The sequence below is a fragment of the Myotis lucifugus genome, unplaced genomic scaffold (genome assembly GCF_000147115.1).
Source record: "Myotis lucifugus unplaced genomic scaffold, Myoluc2.0 scaffold_1580, whole genome shotgun sequence".
Classification (NCBI taxonomy): domain Eukaryota; kingdom Metazoa; phylum Chordata; class Mammalia; order Chiroptera; family Vespertilionidae; genus Myotis; species Myotis lucifugus.
This window is the reverse complement of record NW_005872628.1, coordinates 11,192-37,797: the sequence shown is the minus strand read 5'-3', so window position 1 is coordinate 37,797 and position 26,606 is coordinate 11,192. Positions and strand designations below refer to the sequence as shown.

General features: G+C 46.6%; 1 long non-coding RNA gene across 1 annotated transcript; it reads left to right on the top strand.

The window, feature by feature from the left end:
* The first annotated feature begins 685 nt into the window (after positions 1-685).
* On the top strand, positions 686-26,606 carry LOC111824456. Its single transcript, XR_002827537.1, has 3 exons — positions 686-747; positions 1,619-1,756; positions 26,550-26,606. It is a non-coding gene; the product is annotated as an uncharacterized LOC111824456 (long non-coding RNA).

The following is a 26,606-nucleotide window of genomic DNA, read 5'->3' as shown; positions in this document are numbered from 1 at the left end:
ATCAGTAGATGAGTGGATTAGAAAACTGTGGTACATCTACACGATGGAATATTATGCTGCTGTTAAAAAGAAGGAACTCCTACCATTTGCAACATCATGGATGGAACTGGAGAGCATTATGCTAAGTGAAATAAGCCAGTCAATGAAGGAAAAATACCACATGATCTCACTCATTTATGGATAATAAAGACCATTATAAACTGATGAACAAAAATAGATACAGAGGCAGAGGAGCCTCGAACAGACTGTCAAACTACAGTGGGAAGGCCGGGGAGGGTTGGGGGGCAGGAGGGGAGGGTAAGAGATCAACCGAAGGTCTTGTATGCATGCGTATAAGCATAACCAATGGACATAAGACACTGGGGGGTAGAGGAGGCCAGGGGATTGTCAAGGGCGGGGAAAAAAAGGAGACATATGTAATACTCTTTGTAATACTTTAAGCAATAAAACAATTTTAAAAAATAATAAAAATAAAAAAGAAATTCCAACCAGAAGCAATCCATACATCTGAGTTGGCCTGGGCCCCTGCTCTCCCCAAAAATCCCCAGTGTGGCTACACCAAAGACCAGAACCGGCTAGGTGACATCTCACACTGCTTAACAGGTTGCTTTCCATGTGCTTTTCCAACATCCGATGCCACAGGCTGCTGATGGGGGTGTCAGAGTTCTTTCCGTGGGACAGAGTGAAAGAATTGCCACCAACAACCGCTGCACGTCCAGCTACCCTGTCTGCAGAGCCAGAAAGCAGGTAAGACCTGCCATGGTTTGTCCCCACAGCAGTGCTATTAGGTTTCCCGCCGCCACTCCATTTTTCAGAGGAGCATCCTGAGACTCAGGAAAATGTGGTGACATTTTCAAGCCTCACAGCTAGCAGTGGGCAGAGTCACTAGTTAACAGCTTGTCCAGGAATCCTTGGGTTCTGGAGAAGGCCAGTGTGGAGACGTGGGGGACGATTCCCCCCGGGAAAGCTGGTACCATGGCCGTGGCCACCTTCTCCGAGGTGCCTTCCTGGAGGGCCTGCATCCTGCAGGACTCATGCAAGTCACCAGTTCGCTCAGCTGCACACTGGGTGGGAGAAGGAAGGACATCCATGTCAGCGGCATGACCGTGAATCCCACAAGGATGGAGGTTTGGAGCTCACTCTGGAGGTCCCAGCCCCACTAGGACATGAGCAAGAGGGGGGACAGGAGTGCCCTGGCTGGATGAGGTAGTAGGTCTTCAAAGTGCCACTGAAGTTCCGTGCATGTTAATACAATTGCCACCTTCTTGGCATCTTTTTTTCCCCTTCCCTTTAGCTGAGGATCAACAAACCTCCTTGTAGGAATAGTCTATATGAAGAGCCGGGGCCCTATGGATCCTCAAGAATTGTCCTCATTATACAGATGAGAACACAGAGGCTTAGGGATATCAAATGTCAGCTCAAGGGCATGCAGGTCAGAACTGGGAACTGTCCTGCATGACATTCCCTCTCAGGTACCGGAGACTTACCTGCTATTGACATGGGTGGAAGGGGTGTGGGAACCTTGTCCCTCCCCTGCGTGGAAACAGTGTACACGGTAGATATGGCCTATGAAAGCCTTTGTCTTCAAAAGAGAAAGTTATGTTTTATCCTTTTACAGGAAAGGGCATTTTAAGACCCTCATTATGGAGATCGAAGATTCTGCAAGTTGCCAAATGCCTGGAGACTACAGATGGGAGACAGGCGATCACGGAGCAGGAATCTGACCAGAGGATTCAGGGAGGAGCTAATCCATGTGGTGGGTGAAAAGTGACAGGTGCCTCAGTGTCCCCCTGAGGCCATTGCCAGGGAAGGAACACTGTGTTTGAGTTGGACAACTTGACGTCGGCCAGGTGAAAATTTCAATGAGTGAGATTTCCCGGGCCAGGCTGGGAGCAAGGCAGCATCCATCATCAGAACCTGCTGTTGGCAACATCCCTGCCACAGCCCTTTGGGTTTGGAATCTGCCTGCAGCCGTTAAAATTTTACATGTGCACGTCCTTCCACCAGCAGTGAGCATCCATCTCCAGCTGGGGACATTACATGTACTGTGGTCTGACTCGTGTACCCCTAATTCCATGACTTTGCAACCCCTAGAACTCTATTATGTGTCCACATTTGTGTTTAGTTTTCAAGCAAGTCATTCAGGTGACGTGAATTTAGTGGTATGTGTCTTCATCTGATCTGACCAGTGTCCTTAGAAGAGGAGGGTAGGACATGTGGCAGCGCATAGGGGAGTCCATGTGACACACAGAGAGAAGACAGCCATCTACAAGCTGAGGAGCAACCCCCTCAGGAGATACCAGCCCCGCTGACAGCACCACCTCTCACTTCTAGCCTCCGGAATTGTGAGAAAGTGAATGTCTGCTGTGAACACCACCCAGTGTGGTCCTATGTTATGGCAGCCCAAGCAAGCAACCTAACACAGTCCATTCCGACACACATCAGTGTTCCGGGCAGCACTGCTGACATAGCAGCTGAACTACATTAGGCTCATGTCCAACAGCCCTGAAAGGCTGCATCGATGGGCAAACGACCTCCCCGATTGGACCAGGTCTGCAAGGACAGTGGAGCTGAGTGCTCCATAGGATACCTGGCAAGGGTAGTTTAAGCAACACAAACAGTGAAATGCCCAAGTGCTTATGATCTACTGCAGTGGTCAGCAAACTCTTTAGACAACAGAGCCAAATATCAACAGTACGATGATTGAAATTTCTTTTGAGAGTCAAATTTTTTAAACTTAAACTATATAGGTAGGTACATCGTTATTCACTTAATTAGGGTACTCCTAAAGCTTAGGAAGAGCCACTCTCAAGGGGCCATAGAGCCGCATATGGCTCGCGAGCCACAGTTTGCCGACCACAGGTCTACTGTGAAGTCACACAACAGTTCTCTCTCTGATATTTCTACAAATATGTGAGGAGTGTCTCTCTTTTTAATTTTTTCCTTATTGAATAAGATATTACAAATGTGTCCTTATCCCCCAATCCTGTCCTTACCCTTCCTGCCTGTTGTCCACATCCATCACTTATGCTTATATGCATACAAGTCCTTTGCTTGATCTCTCCCCCTGACCCCCACCCTCCCCTGCCTTCCCTCTGAGTTTTGAGCATCTGATTGATGCTTCTCTGTCTCTACATCTGTTTTTGTTGATCGATTTATGTTGTTCATTATAATCCACAAATGAGTGAGAGCATGTGGTAGTTATCTTTCTCTGACTGACTTATTTCACTTAGCATAATGCTCTCCAGCTCCACCCATGCTGTTGCAAATGGTAGGAGTTCCTCCTTTTTACAGCTGTATAGTATTCCATTGTGTAGATGTGCCAAAGTTTTTTAATCCATTCATCTGCTGATGGGCACTTCGGCTGATTCCAAATCTTAGCTATTGTAAATTGTGCTGCTATGAACATAGGGATGCATATATCCTTTCTGATTGATGTTTCTGGTTTCTTGGGATATATCCCTAGAAGTGGGATCACTGGGTCAAATGGAAGTTCCATTTTTAGTTTTTTGAGGAAACTCCATACTGTTCTCCACAGTGGCTGCACCAGTTTGCATTCCCACCAGCAGTGAACAAAGGTTCCTTTTTCTCAGCATCCTCGCCAGCATTTGTCATTTGTTGACTTGTTGATGATAGCCATTCTGACAGGTGTGAGATGGTACCTCATTGTTGTTTTGATTTGCATTTCTCGGATGATTAGTGACTTTGAGCATGTTTTCTCTATGTCTCTTGGCTTTCTGAATGTCCTCTTTCAAAAAGTGTCTGTTTAGGTCCGTTGCCCATTTTTTGATTGGGTTGTTTATCTTCCTTTTGTTGAGTTGTATGAGTTCCCTATAAATGTTGGAGATTAAACCTTTATCGGAGATATCATTGGCAAATATGTTCTCCCATGCAGTGGTCTTTCTTGTTGTTTTGTTGATGGTTTCTTTTGCTGTGCAGAACCTTTTTATTTTGATGTAGTCCCATTTGTTTATTTTCCCTTTAGTTTCCATTGCCCTAGGAGCTGTGTCAATGAAGAAATTCCTTCGGCATATATCTGAGATTTTGCTACCTGTGGAGTCCTCTAATAATCTTATGGTTTCCCGTCTTACGTTTAAGTCCTTTATCCATTTTGAGTTTATTTTTGTGTATGGTGTAAGTTGGTGGTCTAGTTTCATTTTTTTGCATGTGTTTGACCAAATTTCCCAGCACCATTTATTGAAGAGACTATCTTGACTCCGTTGTATGTTCTTGCCTCCTTTGTCAAATATTAATTGAGCAAAAGGGTTTGGGTCGAATTCTGGGCTCTCTGTTCTATTCCATTGGTCTATATGTCTGTTCTTGTGCCAGTACCAAGCAGTTTTGAGAACAGTGGCTTTGTAATACTGCTTGATATCTGGATTTGAGATCCCACCTACTTTGTTCTTCTTTCTCAGGATCGCGGAAGCTATTCGGGGTGTTTTTTTATTCTAGATGAATTTTTGGAGAGATCTTTCTAGGTCTGTGAAATATGCTGTTGATATTTTAATGGGAAGTGTGTTGAATCTATAGATTGCTTTGGGTAGTATGGACATTTTATTGATGTTGATTCTACCAATCCATGAACATAGTATGTTCTTCCATCTGTTTATGTCTTTCTCTATCTCTTTTTTCAAAGTCCTGTAGTTTTCTGGGTACAGGTCTTTTACCTCCTTGGTTAAGTTTATTCCCAGGTATCTTAAATTTTTTGGTGCAATGGTAAATTGGATTGTTTTTTTAAATTTCTCTTTCTGTAAGTTTACTATTGGCGTATAAAAATGCCATAGATTTCTTGGTGTTAATTTTTTATCCTGCTACATTGCCAAAATCATTTATTAGGTCTAATAATTTTTTGATAGAGTCTTTAGGGTTAAAGTACAGTATCATGTCCTCAGCAAATATGGACAGTTTTACTTCTTCTTTTCCAATTTGGATGCCTTTTATTTCTTCTTCTTGTCTGATCGCTTTGGCTAGCACTTCCTGTACTATGTCGAACAGGAGTGGTGAAAGTGGGCATCCCTGTCTTGTTCCTGTTCTTAAGGGAAATGTTTTTAGTTTTTGCCCATTGAGTATGATGTTGGCTGTATGTTTGTCATATAAGGCTTTTATTATGTTGAGGTATGATCCCTCTATTCCCTCTTTGCTGAGCATTTTTATTAAAAAAGGGTGTTGGACTTTGTCAAATGCCTTTTCTGCATCCATCGATATATTTATGTGAATTTTGTCTCTCAACTTGTTTATGTGATGTATCACGTTTATTGATTTGCAGATATTGTACCAGCCTTGCATTCCTGAATAAATCCCACTTGGTCATGGTGTATGATCTTTCTAAAGTAATACTGGATCCGGTTTGCTAGAATTTTGTTGAGGATTTTAGCATCTATGTTCATCAGGGATATTGGCCTGTAATTCTCTTTCTTTGAGGTGTCTTTATCTGCTTTTGGGATTAGAGTGATGCTGGCTTCATAGAAAGAGCTTGGAAGTGTGCCTTCCTCTTGAATTTTTTGGAATATCTGAGAAGGATTGGCTTTAGTTCTTCTTTAAATGTTCGGTAAAACTCCCCTGTGAAGCCATCTGGTCCAGGGCTTTTGTTTGCTTGAAGCTGTTTGATTACTGTTTCAATTTCATCAGCAGTTATTGGCCTATTCAGGTTTTTTTATTCTTCCTGATTGAGTTTTGGAAGCTTTTATATTTCTTGGAATGTGTCCATTTTGTCGCGGTTGTCCAGTTTGTTGGAGTAGAGTTGCTCATAGTATTTTTTTTACAATCCTTTGTATATCAGTAGGGTCAGTTGTTACTTCACCTCTTTCATTTCTGATTTTGTTTATTTGGGTCCTCTCTCTTTGTTTCTTGGTGAGCCTGGTGAGAGGTTCATCAATCTTGTTAATCCTTTCAAAGAACCAGCTCTTGGTTTCATTGATCTTTTGTATTGTTGTTTTGGTTTTTTTGTCTCTATGTTGTTTATTTCTGCTCTGATCTTTATTATTTCCTTCCTTCTGGATACTGTGGGCTTTTCTTGTTGCTCTCTTTCTAACTCTTTGAGTTGTAGGGTTAAATCATTTATTGCCAGTTTTTTTTGTTTTTTGAGGTAGGCCTGTAGAGCTATGAACTTCCCTCTCAGGACTGCTTTCATTGTGTCCCATAGATTTTTGGATTGTTGTGTTTTCATTGTCATTTTTTTTCAGGATGCTTTTTATTTCTTCTTTGATCTCTCTGGTAACCCAGTCATTGCCTAATAGCATGCTATTTAGCCTCCAAGTGTTTGATTTTTTTTCAATGTTTTTATTGTAGTTCACTTCTAGTTTTATGCCATTGTGATCTGAGAAGATGCTTCTTATGATTTCTACTCTCTTGAATTTGAAGAGACTTTGCCTGTGTCCTAATATATGGTCTATCTTTGAAAATGTCCCATGTGCACTGGAGAAGAATGTATGTTCTGTAGCTTTGGGGTGAAATATTCTGTAGTTGTCAATTAAGTCCATCTGATCTAGTGAATCATTTAGGATTGCTGTTTCTTTGCTGGTTTTTTGTTTTGAGGATTTATCCAGTGGTGTCAGTGGGGTATTAAAGTCCCCTACTATGACTATATTGCTATCGATCTCTCCCTTGATATCTTCCAGAAGTTGTTTTATGTATTGGGTGCTCCTGTATTGGGTGCAAATATGTTTACCAGAGTTACATCTTCTTGTTGAATTGCTCCCTTTAGTATTATGTAGTGGCCTTCCTTATCTCTTGTTATGGCCTTTACTTTGAGGTCTGTTTTGTCAGATAAAAGTATCGCAACCCCAGCTTTTTTCTCATTTCCATTAGCCTGAAAAAATTTTTTCCATCCCTTCATTTTCAGTCTGTGTGAATCCTTTGTTCTGAGGTGGGTCTCTTGCAGACAGAAAATATATGGGTCGTGTTTTCTTATCCATTCAGCTACCCTGTGTCTTTTGATTGGAGCATTTAATCCATTTACATTTATTTTTTTAAGATATATTTTATTGATTTTTTACAGAGAGGAAGGGAGAGAGATAGAGAGTTAGAAACATCGATGAGAGAGAAACATCGATCAGCTGCCTCCTGCACATCTCCCACTGGGGATGTGCCCGCAACCCAGGTACATGCCCTTGACAGGAATCGAACCTGGGACCCTTCAGTCCGCAGGCCGACGCTCTGTCCACCGAGCCAAACCGGTTTCGGCAATCCATTTACATTTAATGTTATTATTGAAAAGTACTTGTTTGTGGTCACTTTTATTCTTAATGTTTGTGTTTCTTCTTGTCTTTCTGTTTCTTCTTTTTACAGCAGTCCCTTTAGCATTTCTTGCATTGCTGCTTTGGTGGTAATAAACTCTCTTAGCCCTTTTTTGTCTGTGAAGCTCCTGATTCCACCTTCAATTTTGAATGATAGCCTTGCTGGGTATAGTATTTTTGGATTCATTCCCTTGCTTTGCATCACTTTGTATATTTCATTCCATTCCCTTCTTGCCTGGTGTGTTTCTGTTGAGAAGTCAGCTGATATTCTAATAGGAGATCCCCTGTAGATAACTTTCTGTCTCTCTCTGGCAGCCTTTAAGATTCTTACTTTGTCGTTGGTGTTTGCCAATTTAATTATGATGTGTCTTGGTGTTGGTCTTTTGGGGTTCATCTTGTTTGGCATCTGTGTGCTTCTTGGACTTGTGTAGTTTTTTTCTTGCCAGTATCAGGGAAGTTTTCTGTCATTATTTCTTCAAACAGGTTTTCTATTCCTTGCTTCTCCTCCGCTCCTTCTGGTACCCCTAATAAGCGAATGTTGTTTTGTTTTGTGTTGTCCCAAAGCTCCCTTAGGCTTTCCTCTTGCTTTTTAAGTTTTTTTTTCCAGTTGCTCTTGTGTTTGTGTGTTTTTTCCTACCTTGTCTTCTAATTCACTGATGCAGTCCTCAGCCTCTTCTAGTCTGCTGTTTAAGCCTTCCATTGTGTTCTTTATTGCAGCTATGTTGTTCTTCATTTCCTCTTGGTTCCTTTGCATGTTGGTGACATTCTCATTCAGCTCCTTATAATTCTTATTGAGTTGTGTGTATTTGTCATCCAGCCGTTTGAGCATCCTTATAACCATTACTCTGAATTCTTTGTCTGATAAGTTAGTAGCCTCAGTTTCATTTAACTCCATTACTGGTGATTTCTCTTTCTGTTTCCTTTGTGGATTGCTTTTTTGTCTTCCCATGTTTTGCGGTAATGTTTTAATTGTAGCTCTGATTGCTTTGCAATCCAGTTTCTTTAGGGTATGGTGCTACTGGTGTGACCTCTCAGGTCTCCTGGGTATGGTAGTCTAGTGTAGCTCCCTTCTTGAGCTATTTGAGTTCTCTTGATGTAGGCCTGTGAGCTGGAAAGGTGCAACTGAGGTGTCTAGAAATCAGCAACCGTGGAGGGGGTGTTCCAATTTTTGCTGACTTATGCCCTTGGTTGAAATCACGTGTGCCTCTCAGGGACTCACAGTGGCACCCAGGAACCATCTATTGGGGTGGTGGGGCTCAGGAAGCTTGCGTTCTGGCAAAGCATGACTGTGGTGTCCAGAGTTCTGTCGTTGTGGGGTGGATAGACTCAGCTTTTGCTACTGGCTCTGTGGTTGGATACACGCGATCCCAGCTGCAGCTCACAGAGGCACCTGTGGTGTGTTTGCCTGCAGGGTGTACTGACACACTCCGAAGGGCCCTGGCACTGAAGCCACTGGATTGCAGTGTCTGTGGGCAGGTATCCCAGAAGAGGGAATTCAGCGTTTCTACAGCCCAGCAGTGCACCCCTGTTTGTTTAAATGCGTGACCAGCAGGGCTCGCAGCGGGGCCCCAGGGCTGCCTATGGAGTGGTGGTCTTGGGAGACCTGCACGCTGGAAAAGCATGTGACTGTAGTGTCCAGAGTTCTGCAGCTGTGGGGTGGGAAACTCAGTTTTGCTGATGCACCTGTGGTGGATAGGCTCCCGTTCCCAGTGGCAGCACACAGGAGCACCTGCAGTGAGTTTGCTAGCACAGGCGCACTGAAGCACTCTGAAGGGCCCTGGCACACTTAAGGCGTCTTTGGGCAGGTATCCAGGATGGGTGAATTCAGAATTTCTACTGCCCAGGGGAGTGCGTCCCTATTAGTCCAAGTTTGGACCCAGCAGAGGCTCACTGCGGCTTCCCAAAGTGCCCTGTGGATAGATGGGCTCGGGCAGTGAACAACTGTGGCAGTGCAGTTCACCGGGCCTGCGCTGAGCTCTGACGCACTCTGAGGGGCCCTGGTGCTGAGGGGCCCTGGCACTAAAGTTGCGCAACTGGGTGTGTGTGGGCAGTGATTCAGGCAGGGGGAATTCAGAATTTCTACTGGGTTGCAGTGCGCCGGTGTCTGTACAAAATCACACCCATCTGAGGCTAACAGTGACTTCTAAGAGATGTCTATGGAGTGGTGTGCCTCGGAGACCTGCCTGCTGGAGACATGTGAATGCTATGTGGGAGGTCTGCCACTGGGGAGGGGGAGTTGCACTTACTGCTGCGGGCGCGGCATGGAGGGAGCTCCTTTGGAGGTGGAGATCCCAGGGTCTACGAGTCTGTGGGTGTGGCTGCCGGATTTTGGCTGGAGTGGCTGCCGGGTCACGGGCAATGTCCAAGGCCTGTCTAGGTCGTGGTGCTGATGAGTTTCTAGAAGAGGCCGCTTTCCCCTTTAAGATGACGTGGGCTCTGTGCCCAAGTCCCCCAGTCCAGGGAGTGCCCGCAGTGGTATTAGTCTCTCCCTGTCCAGAGAGCCTGGTCTTTCAGCCTCTGCTGCTCCTGCCGGATTTACTGTCCCTCACTCACTCACACACACACCACACACATCCACACACTCTCCTTTCATCCCTTCACTCACTCATTTCCTAAACCTCACCTCCGTCCTGCCAGCCGCCATCTTTCTGATCTCATGAGAAGTGTCTCTCTGCCGTCCCAAGTTGCTGGCGGGAGGTGTTGGGGTACGCATTTCTTTTTCTTGGGGCTGTGGGACACTATGGAGAGTCCAGGGAGGGTGCCCGGGGAGTCCCCAGATTTGAGTGTGGATTCTGGGCACTGCCAGGTTGTGTTGGGGTTATGGGTGTAGAGACCCTCAAGGCCAGCACTCACCTCAGACAGGCACTGGTCTCTGTTGTCAGCCTGGTGCACCTGCACCCTGACCCCATAGGTGGTGTAGTCAGGTCCATGGGCCAGCACCTCAATGATGTCCTCCTTGGAGCTCTGCTAAGACAGAATGGATACTGAGCCAGGAGGCATCAGGAACCTTCCACCCAATCTATGGTCCTGTGTCATGGCAGACGTAGTCTATGAGGACACAGTGAGGATGTTCCTGGCAACCCTGCTGAGCTAGCAAGAATTGATTTGTGTCAAGGTGTAGCCACAGGGAAAGCCTGAATCACTGATGCAAACTCTGTCCTTGTTGGGATGATATGGAGTTGGGTAAGGCCAGAGCTCCTGACCTGGCCGCACTGCAATGTTTTGTCATCCTCTGTCTGAGGTGATAGGTTGCAGAGAAAAGTATTCCAGACCTTAATCCCTTCCTACGCCCTATCCCCCTAAACCCCTTATTTTAAATACACAGCATTCTCAAGTGGGATGATGTGTAAGGCTTAGAGGTCTACAAGGACAGTCGGGCTGGTTTGGACCACAGGATACTTGGGGCAGGGAGTTCATCAGTTGAAAGGAGCATGAGGCAAAGACAGCAACAAATGCTTTCTCTTTGATCCCAACAAGCACTTGAAGAAAGACTGCTTTTCTCCCCTACCAGGGACCTGGTCAGGAGGATTGTAGGTACAGATCACTTTGGGAGTGGGCCTGTGAGAACTTTGAGGCCCCAGATTTGAGCCTGACTTCTGGTCCCACCCCAGTCACCTCAGGGTCCTGGGTGTGGGCCAGCTCTCACCTCAGTTTGGCACTGGACGGTTTCCCTGTCCTGACGCACTTGTCCTTTGTACCCGTTGAGGGCATAAGTGAACCTGTCAGCCAGCTCCTCTACGCTGCCCTTGTTGGAGCTCTGCAAAGACACAGCCCGCTACCGGGCCAGGAGGCATCAGGGGCATGGGCATTACCAGTGGGGAAGATGCCCACCACCCACTCTGCTCCCCAGAGCAGGCAGAGAGGGGCATCTGCAAAGACCTCCAGGCAGGGAGTGAAGTTGATGACTCCTTGAGCACCCCTGCGATTAACAAGTAGGTAGTGGAGCTCCGACCCCAGCACTCAGCTTCCCTTCCTGTGAGCCATGACCTGGGCAGTGAACATGACACACCCTCCAGGCTTCTGACACTTACCAACCTGCTTCTGCCCAGGATGAGCATCCCTCATTCCCCCTTTCTTCCGCTCACCATTCCGGACACACACACACACACATACACACACACACCCGGGATGAGGGGTAAGAGGTGTGGGGCTCCCCAGGTGTGACACCATTTGGCGCCAAAGTGTGACCTGGAAGGGCCTGCACTCGGTTACCTTTGGGTGCCTCGTGCCAGAGGGCGAGGGGTTTCAGTGGTGCCGCTTGTGCCTGTTTCTACAGCAAGAGAAACATCTCTCACCCTGGGCTTTCTTCTGCCCAGAGCATCAGAAGAACGGGAAGCAACAGAGAAGGTCTCCTGACCTTCTCCACTCAAGTGACCTGGAAAGGCAGTTGTCTCTAGAATGTGGGTACCTGGTTACCTCGGTTCCAATGTCTGTTAGGGATCTGTCCCCAGAGAAGTGAGGTCACCCCTTCAAGGTTCCATGAGCTGTGCCCCTTCCTCCAATCAGAGCCACCCAAAGGCCCCTCTGGGCTGCTGACCTCTCACCTTCCTGGCTCATGTTATCTCCATACCTTTATACAAGCATCCAACACAGCCTTCCCCACAAGCTCCCTGGGAAGAACGAGGCCCCCGGTTTGGGGGAAAAAGCCGAGTTCACACCTCCTTTTTCATAAGTGTTCTGTGCCCGGGAGGAAGCCTCTGTGCCTCTCAGGGCCTCCCCCAGGCTCCCAAACTGCCCAGTGAGGATGATGCTAGACACCATTTCCATAGGAAGTCATCAGGTGCAGATGGGACAAGGCCCCGAACAGCTGTGGGCTGGTGTCCCATGAATCTGGTACACAAACATAGAGGTGGAAGATGACAAGAGTGAGTGGGACACAGCATGGAACACTAGACAAAAGCGCCCTGGGCCCAGCCTGTGATATCAGGGAAGTCACTGCTCATGGTGGCCTTGTTTTCAAGTCTGTACCTTTAAGGGTTGGAAATGACAGGAAATTCCGATATGGTCACTCACTGGCCTACAACCTCACCGTGGTCTCTTGTTAAACTTAGCCTCGGACAAGTGCCTCATGTGGGCCCAAGCGTTAGGGGCCTTCACAGTGGCTTCGAGGGAGTCCAGCCTCCTGGTGGGAACATCCTTGTGTGTCCTCTGAGTGCTCAGTAACTGGCTTCTGAACAACATAGAGGACGGCCCAGCTGATGGGGTGTCAGGTCCTGTCACTTGTCTTGTAGTCTCATTCTTGAGGTCCCTTCCTTCCTCTCTATTTCACTGTCTCTATGTCTGTGTCTCTGTCTTTCTGTCTGTCATCTCTCTGCAACGGGGAGAACAAGTACCCATGTGTTGAGCTACTCTATGTAGAGTCCTCATAGGAGAGAACCAGGGGAGGGCCCACGCCACCAGGTAGAACTCGGGCTCTCAGTCTAAACTGCATCCTGGCAAAAACTAGGCAAGTGAACTTGGGAGCTAATCTGTCTCCAGTCGAGCCTCAGTTCAAACGCATCACCTGCTTCACAGACACCTTGATGAAGAGGCACCCAACCAAACCATTTGTAGATGCCTGCTCCACAGAATTTGAGTGGTACTAATATTTGTACTTTATACATACAGATTTTGAGAGGAGTGGTTTTCTGCCTCAGTTTCCCCATTAGGCACTCAGCAATAATAAAAAACCTACACTCTCTGAGGTTATGGAGAGTGTTATAAGTTAATGTTTGTAAAATGGAGGGAACACTTGGCATATCACAGGGGGGTGTTTACATGTTCTAAATCCATTTAAATACCTCCTTCCAGTGTCTGTAAGCGCCTGAGGGTGGGGACTAGCACCTGGCCAATGGTAGGAAGCCCTCCATAACAGGATGAATAGCTGAATGAGTGCCCCTTTGGAAGGCCTTGCCCATGTCCCCTCCTGCGCTGGGCTCACATCGCCCTGTGAAGAGCTGGGTCAGACCAGAGACCTGTGGGGGTCTGTTTGTGGTTTGAGGCCAGAACTTGTCAGGATCCAGGGAACTTCTGGAGAAAGATGGAACCTCTTGTGTGGGGGTCGGGGTGGGGTTGGGGGTGGGGGTGGTCGTCAGGTTCAGCCAAGCCTTCTCCAGGGAAAGGCAGGAGCACTGAGCTGAGGACAGAACCTGCAGCCCGTGGTGACCCCTGGTGACCTGGTTTCAAACACTGGGGATCCAAACACAGCCTGACTGGGGCTGTCATGGATATGCTGGTAGAAGATGGTGTCTGCATTCCTGCAGTAAGTTGAAGTGCATGGCCTTGAGGTAGTACTGTCCAAGTTTTCTCTTGGAGTAGAATTTCTCTTGCTGAGCAATAGTCTATTCATCTGTTTTCCCAGGAGAAGTTCTGTGCTGACTTCTGCTAGCCTCTCCTTAGTCCTGTGAAAATCAGTTAGTTTATTTTCCAGTAACTTTCTGCCTTCGAATTGTTCTTGGTAGAGTCGCACATATTTTTCCAATTCTCTTTTTCTATAATCTCGAGAAGTTGGCACTTTGGAGATTTCTGATTCCAGCTGTTTATTTCTGACTTCCAAAAGACTGGTCAACTCTTTTTCTAAGGCATCCTTGTCCTTCTCTACTTGCTGCAACCTCTGTAGCAGAAATATGTTTAAGTCAATATATATTTTTTAGTCTTTTCGTGCTGAGAAACCACGGGTTCAGCTGGCTGGGGCGACTCTTCATCTTCTCCTGGTATTCTTTTCCATATGGATCTTGCTCTTACATGCCGACTCATATTTCACATAGTTCAGTCTTATGGGATAACAGATGTGTGGAGGAAAACGGCCACCTCTCCTCCCTTCTCCCCATAGAACGCTGGCCAACCACATCTCCTTTATCCAGTTGTCTATTGATGGACACTTAGGTTGCTTCCATATCTGTGCTATGCTAAGTAATGTTGCAATAAATACATGGATACATATATCTTTCTGTTGTTGTTGTTAGTTTTTACTCCCTGTTGTCTTGAAGAAATTCTCGAGGAGGCGAGAGGTCTGGGAAGTCTGTTTCCCCTTCTTTGGTTGTGCTTGTGCTTGAGACTGGGCCTTAGGTTGCTGAGTTACTTGTGGTTTAAGTCAAGGCCTAATGTCGACTTCCGGCTCAGGTATAGCAGCGGATACATATGATGACAGGCTCAGCCTACTCATGACTCTCTTCATCTCTTCAGTGTTGTTCTCAACCTTGTCGACCCTTTCTTTCAGAGTCTTAAGTTGATCATTAACTTTGCGAAGAGAGCTGTCAACACAGAGCTGGAACTCTGCCAATGTGTCTTGTATATTCTGAAGCTTATTTATTATGGGTTCATCGTTAGTCTTTAAGACAGCAACAAGTGTTTCAGTTGTGCTTGAACGGGTGCTAGCTCCGAAGGGTTGTTCCCGGAATTGGCGAATTGAGGAAGCCGGGCTTCTCGTGGCAGGCAACAACACGTCCTTGCTGACACCTGGGAGTTCTTCCTCCCAGAGTCCCAAGAGCTGTTCCAATTTTTCTCGAGTGAACGTAATTTGGGAACTTTGAGATGTCGTGTCTGGCTCAAGACTGCTGCCTGCGACCGGTCGGCTCGCTCCCGCCTTGGTCTTCTGCGTCCTCTTGGACATGTTCTGTGGTCTGTTTGTGGATGCTTGTGTTCAGTGTGTGTGTCCACATATATCTTTTTTAATTAGTGTTTTGGGTTTCTTCAGATACCCAGAAGTGAAATTGCTGAGTCATATGCTAGGTCTAGTTTTAATTTTTTTAGGAACTTCCATACTTTTTTCTATAGTGGCTGCACCAATTTGCAATCCTACTAACAATACACAAGGGTTCCCTTTTCTCCACATTCTCACCAACACTTGTTCCTTGTCTTTTTGATAACAGCCGTTCTGACAGTGGGAAGTGACATTTTGTGGTTCTGATTTACATTTCTCTGGGTATTAGTGGAGTTAAGCACACTTAAATTTTAAGTGCTACTGAATAAGCCACACTATATATAAAATTAAAACCACTGCCATTCCACCCTGGCAGTGGCGTTGCTCATGATTAGCTTCGACCCACACACCGAAGCGTTGTAGTTTTGATTCCTGGGCAAGGGCGCTTGCCTGGGTTGTAGGTTCGATCCCTGGCCCAGGTCGGGATGCATGGGGGAAGCAACCATTTGTGTGTCTCTCTCACATCAATGTTCTCTTTCTCTCTCCCCTGTCCTCCCTGTCTTCCAGTCTCTCTAAAAATCAAAGGGGAAAAAAGATTCTCTGGTGAGGATTAACAAAACAGAAAAAACAAAAAATTCAAAAAACAAAAACCACTGCCATTTCCATTCTTCAAGGATTAAAATTCTATTACACACAAAAATATGAATTATTTTACTTGTAAATACAGGCTTTAAAAATAAAACTTCCCTTTTAACTGATACATTAGAAAGCTTTACCCTTTTCATAATTTATCTTTATTGTTGAAAGTATTACAGATGTCCCCTTTTGTCCCCCATTGACCCCATCCACCAGGCTCCCACCCCCTCCCCAGGCCTTCACTGCATTATTATCTGTGTCCAGGGGTTAAGCATATATGCATGTAAGTTCTTTGGTTAATCTCACTCCACCTCCACCCCCTTCTCTCTCAAATATGTCAGTCTGTTTGTTGCATACTTCAATGTCTCTGGGTCTGTTTTGTTCATCAGTTTATTTGTCTTTCTGACTGTCTTATTTCACTTAGCATAATACCCTCCAGGTCTCTCCATGCTGTCTCAAAGGGTAAGATATCCTTTCTTCTCACAACTGCATAGTATTCTATGGTATAAATGTACCACAGGTTTTTTTAATCTTTATTTATTTATATATTTTTAAATTTTGTTTTATTGCTTAAAGTATTAGAAAGAGTATTACATATGTCTCCTTTTTTACCCTCTTTGACATTCCCCTGGCCTCCCCTACCCCCCAGTGGCTTGTGTCCATTGGTTATGCTTATATGCATGCGTACAAGTCCTTCGGTTTATCTCTTACACCCCCCTCCCAGGCCCCAACCCTCCCCAGCCTTCCCACTGTAGTTTGACAGTCTGTTCGATGCTGCTCTGCCTCTGTATCTATTTTTGTTCATCAGTTTATAATGGTCTTTATTATCCATAAATGAGTGAGATCATGTGGTATTTTTCTTTCATTGACTGGCTTATTTCACTTGGCATAATGCTCTCCAGTTCCATCCATGCTGTCGCAAAACCACAGGTTTTTCTATCCACTCATCTACTGATGGGCACTTGGGCTGTTTCCAGATCCTAGCTATTGTAAATAGCGCTATGAACATAGGGGTGCATATGTTCTTATTGATGTTTTAAGCTTCTTAGGTTATATTTCTAGAAGTGGGATCGCTGGGTCAAATGGCAGTTCCATTTTTAATTTTTGTAGGAAGCTCCACACTGTTTTCAATAGTGATTGTACTAGTCTGCATTCCGATCAACAGTGTATAAGGGTTCCTTTTTCTCCACATTCTCGCCAGCACTTGTTTGTTGATTTATTGATGATAGCCATTCTGACAGGTGTGAGATGGTACCTCATTGCCCTTTTAATTTTTATCTCTCTGATGATTAGTGATGTTGAGCATTTTTTCATATGTCTCTTGACCATTCATATGTCCTCTCTGGAGAAGTGTCTGTTCAGGTCTTCTGCCCATTTTTTAAGTGAGAAAGCTTTATCTTTAACTGACATACTTTGTGAATATAAGACATTCCACATCTCAAATAATATTTCAAGATCTGGAGACGAAGAATTGGACCTGATAAAGCCAGTAACCTGAAATAATAAGAAAACTAAAGTCACCAATAAAAACTAAAACGGGGGAAGTTTCAGCTCCACTTACCTATAAATGGTTTATGCCCTTGCATCATAGTAAAGGTCCCTTTAAGGAAACAAAAAGCAGATGGACTGGACTCATCTGAACCAATAATTTGAAATTTAAAACTTTGTGGTGAGTTACGTATATATAATGAACACCCTGAGCAACCAGTAAAGCGCTGTTCACAGATCCACGACACTGCAGATGCTTCAGAAGGTCTGTGAGAGTATGTTCCAGTAACACACCAAAGCCGGAGAAAGAAACAGAAGAGAGAAAAAGAGAGGAAATAAAGAGAAAACCCCCATCAGACTAGCGATTTCCAACTCCTCTCCAGTATCTGCCTGCTTTCAGGTGCTTTTCAGTACCTTCAGACAGTTGCTTTTTGTACATCGCCCAGAATTTACAGTTGTCACCACTGGGCAAGTTGTTCTGAGAGGAGCTTACTCAGCCAGCATTAGAAGTAAGCAGTGTCTTGTTAATCAGTTTTACAAAAATGCTTTTTATTTGGAACGAGGCTTAGATTTAATAAAGAAGCACTCAAGTCAATAGCAAAAGTGCTTGTTCTATAGCTTCCCAATTTGGAAAGGTGATGTAAATTGGTTTCATAAATTCTATTATTTTTATGTAAAATAACTTGTTATTCAGAATAAAATTCCAGTCTTTGTTTTTTGTTCTCATATATGAAAACGGACAGGAATAGTGAAGAGTGTCAAACCAAATCCATGGGAAAGAGGCGATTCATCTTTTCTTGGCCACTGATGACACCTGCTGGCTCATGTATGGCAGTGGCTGGTGTTGTGCAGAGTGTGGAAGTGAGAGAGGTCCCTGTAACACAAGTTCACTCATTTTCTTAAAATGAAAGGACAGCACTTTTCTTGAGTCATGAGTTAGAAGTCTACTCAGGGCAAGTAAAGCAAAACCCACCAACCCCTTCAGAGCTGATCTGCTTTCAGTGTCCCCACCAAACTGTACATCAGCACCATGGACACCAGTCTGGTGTCCACAGGATCCTCCAGGGCGAGTGGGTCTGGGAGCGCACTGGGTCCCGCCTGACTCAGAGACCCAGGCAGACCAGGAAACACAGCTGCTGCTCTCGGTCCACACCCTCCACACCCGCTGCCCGAGGCCCCAGGGCCAGGCACTGCCCTGGGGGTAGAGAGGCCTCCACTCTTCTCTGCAGTCAGGGCGCCCGGGACAGGGCTGGAGCCCCTTCCTAAGGTGCCGGGAAAGGGGGAGGCGCTGGGGAAGCCACCACCCAGCAAGGCCTCCCTTTGCCCACCCTCACCCTGACAGCACCCTTTCATCCAAACCCAGGGGCCTGCGGGGAGTGAATCTCTGGGTCCCGTGATGGAAGGTTTGCAGCAATAGCTCCAGGCCTCCTGCCCACTCCCACACCATCTGAAAGGAAACGGCCGCTTTTCCCATAGAGAGGGAAATCTGTTTTCCCACCTCTCGGATCTGGGCTGGCCTTGTGACCTGCTCTGGCCAACAGGATGCACTGGAAGCGAAGTACCAGTCCCAGGACTGGGTCTGTTTAACCACATTGTCTGGTTTCTGTGTCTGACGTCCTGGCTTCTGGGGCCTGTGGACTCAGGCCAGCCGATTGCTGGAGCCCTGGGACAACGGAACACCCTCCCTGCCTCCAGCACACCTTTTACATGCAAACTAGCCCATCCCCCTGCCTTTTCTACTCTTACTCTCCTGAGACACCAGTCCCCCACACCCACCCCCCCAGTCCATCCACCTACCCAGTCCATCTGCCCCAACAGCCAGTCTGGGTCAGGCACAGACAGCTAAGGCACCCCACACTGTGACCTGCTGAAATCACTCCAGCTGGCCAATCGTCACCTCCTTAGCCCGTTACCTGTCTCACCCACTCCTTCCCTCAAACCTTTCCTGAAGTTTCCCTCCCCCTCTCTGCTTGTGGCCCCCCTGCAGCCTGGCATGCCCCCTCCTCCTAGGAACTGTGAGGAACAAACTGCCTTTTAAAAAATATATTTTTATTTATTTTCAGAGATGAAAGTAGAGGGAGAGAGAGTAGAAACATCAATGATGAGAATCATTGATTGGCTGGCTCCTGCACGCCCCCTACTGGGGATGAAGCCCACAGCCTGGCATGTGCCCTTGACTGGAATTGAACCGGAGACCCTTCAGTCTGCAGGTTGACGCTTTATCCACTGAGCCAAACCAGCTAGGGCACAAACTGCCTTTTCAATGACAGGCGTCTCCTGATCTGTGGGCCTCACCACACCTGGATGGACCTAACACCCAGGCCGTGCTAGGACAGGGTCTCAAGAGGTCTGGTGCATCCTGCTCGGTCTTGCCCTGAACCACTGCCTGGTGACAGCTGGCTGGTTTGGTGGAGTGTTGGGGGTCCAGCCCCAGCAGGTCCAGGGGTTCCCAAAGGTGTGGACGGAGTCGGCAAAGATGGAATGACACGGAGGCAGCGTTCAGTTGATCAGCATAGCCAGGTTATCTAGCCAGGTTCTAGCCAAGTTCTCCAGCCAGGTTCGGTAGCCAGGTTCTAGCCAGGTTCTCTCTTTATTGTCCTGTTACATCTGTATTTATACCAGTTGATTTTAATCCTATCCATTCTATTCCAAATGTTAGGGGGTTTGTTAATCTAGTTCTGTTGAGTTTAATCCTGTCTAGGTTAATCTCTGTGTTCTATTATAAGGGCTATTCCAAGGTCACTGCTCTACTGATAAGCTATAAGGAAGTGACTGAAGGAGATTATCCTATCCAATAAAGGTTATGTCCTCCCAGCCTCGCTGCTTGCCTTCCTGGGACTGCCCTGTGTTGGTGGGTCTCCAGGGGTATAGGCTTTGGTGCTTTCCTGGTGGGCAGACCCCTGGGGATGTGGGCCCAACAAGTTCCAAATTTATTGCCAACAGTCTTAGTCCAAGTTCTTCATAAGTAGTACATGGTAATTTTTGTAACACTAGGGGGTTTCACTGATTTATTCTCTTCCTTAGTCCTATTAATCCCTAACTCCAGGGAAAAAAATCCTCACCTGTGGAAACAACCTTTCTCAGAGAGGTGACCTTGGTTAAAACACATAACGCTAAGAAGGGGAACAAACATATTAAGAACAGTATGCCATATACGCCAGGTCCCTTGAAACATATGCTGTGCAGATGTTTCTTCCCTGCAGCAACTATGTAAAGCAGCAAGGATGGACCGGCTTCTGGCAGTGGAGGGCAAGAGGTCTGGTAGAACAGAGCCCACATGGCAGCCTAGACCCACCAGCCCAGCCAACCTGGCACTGTGCAGAGACCATGAGGAGCCCAATCCTGATCCGAGTCCAAGATCAGCTGTCGCTGTTGGGCCCAGAAAAAAACTGTCTGGGCTCCTGGCAGTTCTGGCATCTTCCCAGGCTCCAGAAGGCATTAGGATCCCTGGAAGGTCTGAATAAGAACCGAGGTTGCCTAGAATTCTGGTTCCTTGGGCCTCTACATTTTATTACACTCTTCACTAGGGAGCATTTAAAACAAATACGAAAGTGGACTAGAATGACAAGCAGCCTTCCAGCCCTAATGATCAACTGCCGGAAGGGCCAGTAGCACATGGCTTCCTCGGCCCCTCACTGCTGACACTGTAGGCTGGACATTCCTGTGGTTGGGGGTTGCTGTCCTGGCGTTGTGCCACGTTTAGCAGTGTGCCTGGCATCCACCACTGATACCAGTAGCACCCCAGCCCACACACCTGACACTCAAAAATGTCTCCAGACATTGTCAAATGTTCCCTGGGACACAAAGTCAGCTCACAAAGACTCCAATCTCCACCTCTCTCCCCTCCATCTCCTCCAACAACTCCTCCTCCTCCTCCTCCTCCTCCTCTTCCTCCTCCTCCTCCAAGCTCCTTAGCGAGGCAGCTTGGAAACTGGATGTCTCTGCAAGGTGTCACCGTGGCTAGACTGAGTGCTTCCCCGAAGTTCCGTAGCTCCATGTGGGCTGATGGCTGGTCATCACGTGTCACAGCCAGAGCAGCCTCGGTGAGGAGAGAGCCATTCTGCACCCATGCAGGATGCCGCCCCCACCCTGTGGTGTCCATCTCAGACATGACCTATTCTGTGGACACGCTCCCACTTGTACCTGGGCCCACTGAGCACTGGCATCACCACCAATTGCGTTTGTGAGAAGCTACTATCTGGATTTTGTTCAAGCCAAACGTGCATTAAATGAAGATGTAGTAGGAATCATCTTCCGAGTCCTAGAAAGCGGCCCCGTTGGTGGGGACTCCCCTGGGGGAGGGAGTCACGTTTTGGTTTAGTGTCTCAGTGGTGAGGGGGCAGGGAGCAGTTTCAGGAGCTTCCACTTGGTCTGTCCCTTCACAAAAGCCCTTACTTGGGTCCAGGGAGAAATGTGACAGTTCGTCAGTGAAGTATGCCTAATGTGACTAGGGACACAAGATCAGTCCAGGGTCCCACTGGACCCACTGAGAACCGAAATGCAGGACGAAGTATGCCCGTCTACTGACCATGGGTCTTTGGCTCCTTAGACCTTAGGGGCAGCCGTCAGCCAGGATCTACAGTGTAGCTTCCGGTAGAATGAGCACAGGCTCTGAAAGAGATCAGGATCCAATTCTTGTGCTCATTTTTTCCAGGATTTTTCTTGGGGGAGGGAATGGGTTTGGGGGAGGGGGTGGCAAGAGCCTTACACTCCCTGAGCTTGTTTGCTTGTCTGATTGTTGGCAGGATGCGGTCTGACTACCCATGGCAAGTGTTTCCAACGTTGCCTGGAATAGCCTAATGATACCAACACCATCCACTTCCTTGGAAAGAAAATACATACCTCGGCTCTTCCCATTCCTTCATCAGTATTTTAATAACTTACTTTCCGTAGTGTTTTTTTATTTTTCTAATTTACTTTCAAATCTTTTACATCATCTAATTATTTTTTAATCCTCACTCTAGTAAATGTTTATTGATTTTAGAGAAAGAGGAAGGGAGGCAGAGAAAACGAGAGAGAGAAACATCATTGATTGCCTCCCATACGTGCCCTGACTCAGAATTGAACCCTTAACCTAGGTATGTGCCTTAACTGGGAATCAAACCCTCAACCTTTTGGTGTATGGGACGATACCCCAACCGACTGAGTTACCTGGCTAAAGCCACCATTTCATTATTTATAATATTTATTGGAAGTGGGTTAAGCTGATATAAATTTCCCCTTGAGAGTTCAGGTGACTTGACCCTTATATTCAAATTATGAACCATACAATTTAACTAGTAACTGTATTCCCTACACTAGCACTTAATTTAGCAAATTGTTCTTTTTAAATGTCAGTGAGGGTGTCGGTATGTGTGTGGAATTCTGAACCGTGGTGAATGGCTCAGCTAGTTGGTCAGGGACCTAGAAGGAGTAAGATGGGGAGATTAGAGACAGTGGTTCGGAGGGAGACACTTCAGGAGGAATCTATGCACTGGGCACAAGCTGTGGGCATGAAGATTGTGTTTCCTGTCAGTGCCCACCAGGACATCCACATCCAAAGACTCACTCAGAGCTGGGGAGACAGGAGGACTTAGCTGGGGCCTCACTGGCCGCTGTGTGGTACAACTCCAGGGCTTGCTTGGTTGCTACACCGAGCAGCAGCGTGGGCTCCCTCTCCTCAAGGCTGACCTGGATCAACATTTATCTACCACCACCTGATGGCATCTCTGGGAGGATATCAGCCAATCGCTTGGTAGCAACGTGGTTCCATCAGCCCTCTTCTATGCTGGAGGGGACCATGGCTTGTTACTGACACCTGCCCCACAGGTGGCTGTGCCTCTGCCAGCACCACTGTGCAAAGGCTCACTGAATGCCTCATGTTCCAGCGTGGGCTTCTGGGTAGTGTCACCTCAGAACATGGGATTCGTGAGTGTGAATGAGACCCAAGACCAAATAATGGCACCCACTACTTCTTCCGTATTCCATCCCCTCTGAAAGAGTCCAGCCAAGCAGGAGTTTAGAATGGCCCACTAGACCTGCAGCCCTGTTAGGGTCTTGGGATCAACCTTCAGGGTTAGGACCTCCTCCTCCGCCCAGCGTGGTAATCTGTGCGCTGGACCAACAACCAGGGTATCCTGGTCCTGGAGCGTGCCTTCCCCCCTCCTCGCTCACAGTGAGCCAGGCGCCAGCTCTGGGAGTCCCATTCTGGCCACTTGAGGCTCTACTGGATCCAAAGGCCTGGCTTAGGAGCAATGAACGCGGCACTAGGGGACGAAGTAGGGTTTCAGTTTCTGTGGATTTATTTGTCCTTTTTACAACCTCTCAGGTGGGATACTTTTCTCTAACATGACCGTTTAAGGCTACAAATACCTATAAAGACTGCCATAGGGTGTATTGTCATTGTTTTTCACTTCTGCACACTAAGTGATTTCTACTATGGTTTCTTCTTTGGCACATGAATTATTTAGAAGTTAGTTCATGAATCTCCAAATATAGCATTTTTCTAATTTTCTCTTGGTGAATACTTTCCAATTTAATTGTGGTGCGGTCAGAGAGTGACAGCAGTCCTTTGGTGAAATATGCCCTATAGAATCTTTTTCCATAAAAGTTCTATGTGAGAGTCAAAACAATAGCTGTTGTTCTATTTCTCCCCCAAAGTTAAGCTTGTTGGCTGGAGAGCTTAATCTACATGGTAACATCATGATCTAAATATGACAGAAAGTGAGGTAGAGAATATCCCACAAATGGCAGCATCGTGCATTTCCCCTTGTAATCCTGTCCATTTTTAAAATATGTTTTTTACTGATTTTAGAGAGGAAGGAAGAGGGAGAGAGATAGAGAAAAAAAAAACATTGCTATGAGATCAGTTGATTCCTGCATTCTCCCTACCAGTGATTGAACCCACAACCTGGGCACCTGCCGTGACCGGGAATTGAACTGGCGACCTTTCGGTGCATGGGATGATGCTCAACCTACTAAGCCACACTGGCCAGGGTGTTCTGTCCAATTTTTTTATAAGGTATTTTTATAAGGTATTTTGATGCTGTTTAGTTGGGTGCATACATATTTGTACTGTTCTATGTTCCTGGTGAATTAAATCTTATATCACAATGTGGTGATTCTCTTTATTGCTAGTGATACTTGTTGCCTTAAATACTATTTTGTCTGATAATAGGCTATATTCACTTTCTTTTTGTTAATTTGTCTAAATATATCCTTGTGCATTTCTTTACTTTAAATCTTTTGGAAATCAAATATTTAGACATTTCTTGTCAACAATATCAAAGTTCTATTTTTCTGTAATCCATTCTGAAAACCTTTGTCTTTCTGAAGTGAGAATTTTCAGTCATTTGTATTGTATCTATATTATTACAACTTATATGATAACCAGCGATCTGTTGGATTGTTTTGGCTACCTTATTTTGTGCTTTATATTTGCCTTCTCTTCCATTAGTATTCCTCTCTGTCTTCTTTTGGATTGATTAAATATGTTTTCTAATTCATATTTTTTCTTTGTACAAGTGTGGGATTTATATTTCTAACCTAGTAAGTTTTACCCTAGATATGTTGACATTCATGATTAATTTTTTACAATCTAAAATGAAGTAACAGCCTAGCCGGTTTGCTCAGTGGATAGAGCATTGGCCTGCAGACTGAAGGGTCCTGGGTTCGATTCCAGTCAAGGGCACATGCCCGGGTTGCGGGCTAGATCCCCAGTAGGAGGCGTGCAGAAGGCAGCCAATCAATGATTCTCATCATTGATGTTTCTATCTCTCCCTCTCCCTTCCTCTCTGAAATCAATAAAAGTATATTTAAAAATAAAAATAAAATGAAGTAACAGCTCCATGGTCCCGCAAAACGCACATAGACGTTTGGCTACGTTGACCTTACATCCCTCCCCCATGTGTTGTTCATCTCATCATTTTCAGCCCAGCGGACATCATAAAGTGTCTCACACCATCCTGTTCTTCATGCTTTCCCGCCTCTCTGATCTTCCTTCTGGATCACTTTCCTTCTGTCTGAAGTGCATCCTTTATAATTTACTGAAGCTCTCTTGGGGGAAAACATGGTATTTTGTTAACCTGAAAATGTCTCTATTTTGCCCCATTCTTGAAGCATATTTTCGTTGAGTGTAGTATTCCAAGTTGGCAATCTGAGCAGAAAAGAGTGAACATACAGGCCTGAGACTGCTGTCCTTGGGAAGGCCTGCTTGCAAGGTTGGCCCTCGGTGGCGCCTGGGCCCTTGATTTCGGGAGGGCGCCCACCGTGCCCTGGCTGATGAGTGGCTCACGGCCCCTCCCTGTTTGTACAATGTAGTTTATGCTGGCCATCTGCTTTCCTGCTGGGAGTCTGGAAATTTGGGCATATGCTAGACAAAGGATGCGTGCTACGTGACCAGTCCCAGTGAAGTCTTACCCGTGGAGCCTCTAATGAGCTTCCCTGGTGGACGCCTCTCACGTGTCCCAGTTCACTGACCTGGGAGAGCCTGGTCGTCCCCCCCCCCTGCCCCCCCGCGTGTTCCCCGCACCTCTCGCTTGGTTGATTTTGCGCTGTATCTTTTTACTGTAATAAACCATAGTGGAGAGTCGTCTGATGAATTGCTGGGCCTGGGCGGTCCTGGGGACCCCTGACACAGTCTTTATCTCAGAACACTGGGTATGTTCCATTCGTCATCTTCTGGGGAGAAGTCAGCTGTGGGTCTGGGTGGTACCCTGACATTCTCAGCTCTGGCAGTGACTGGAATAGGGTAGGAAGGCAGATACCACTCTCAGTGATGGAGAGAGGGAATAGACGGAAGAAGAGGTGGTCACATAACCAGGGACTGTCCAGAGTCCAGGTCACCAGAACTCATGCCCCGGGGATGCCGGAAGGATTTCTTAGGCCTGAAATCGAGCAAGAAGCTGTCTCCAGAGGGAAGGGTCAGAGTATTCTTTTAAAGGAAGGTGGGCAGCTGTGTGTCTGCTGGACTCACATTAAAGCTTAATGCAGGTTAAACAAGGGTGGGTGGGTGTGGGGGGGTGGTGGGGGTGGTGGTGGTAGGAGTGTCCGGTTAAATGGGGCCACAGGCTGGGAGTCTTAGAAGCCCAGGGTCAAGCATTCCTGGGAAGCTGCTGATGGGGGATGGGGGATGGGGGATGGGGGCAGGGGAGTTAAGGGCCCGACAATGGGCAGACAGGAAGAGGCTGGAGGTCTGCTCCCCCTTGTATCTCCTGCCTCCCCCCTCCCCAAGCTTACTTTTAGGTGTGGAGAAGGAGCAGGCTTCCTGTTTGGAATGGTTGGGATCTGCAGGTGGGATCAGGCCCTGAGGCAGGGGAGAAAATTGGGTCTTGGCTGAAAGGCACACAGAAGTAACCCTTTCATTATTTTCAAGGTCTCTGGCCCAGTCCCCCCTGGGGTGGGGGTGAGGGGTGAATACCAGAAGTGAACACAAATCCCCTGACCAAGGGAGCTCAGGGCATCTGCAAAAAGCTCCTGCAAACATGTCAGCTGGTGTACTCCTGCTTGGACACTGCAAGATATTTTCACCTAACCCAGACTTGCTCCCAGGGCCCGAATACTAACCCCCATCCCTTCCTGATCCTAACCAGAGGAATGCAGAGGAGTCCTTTTGCCAGATCACTGACCGCACTGCGCACCTGATATCC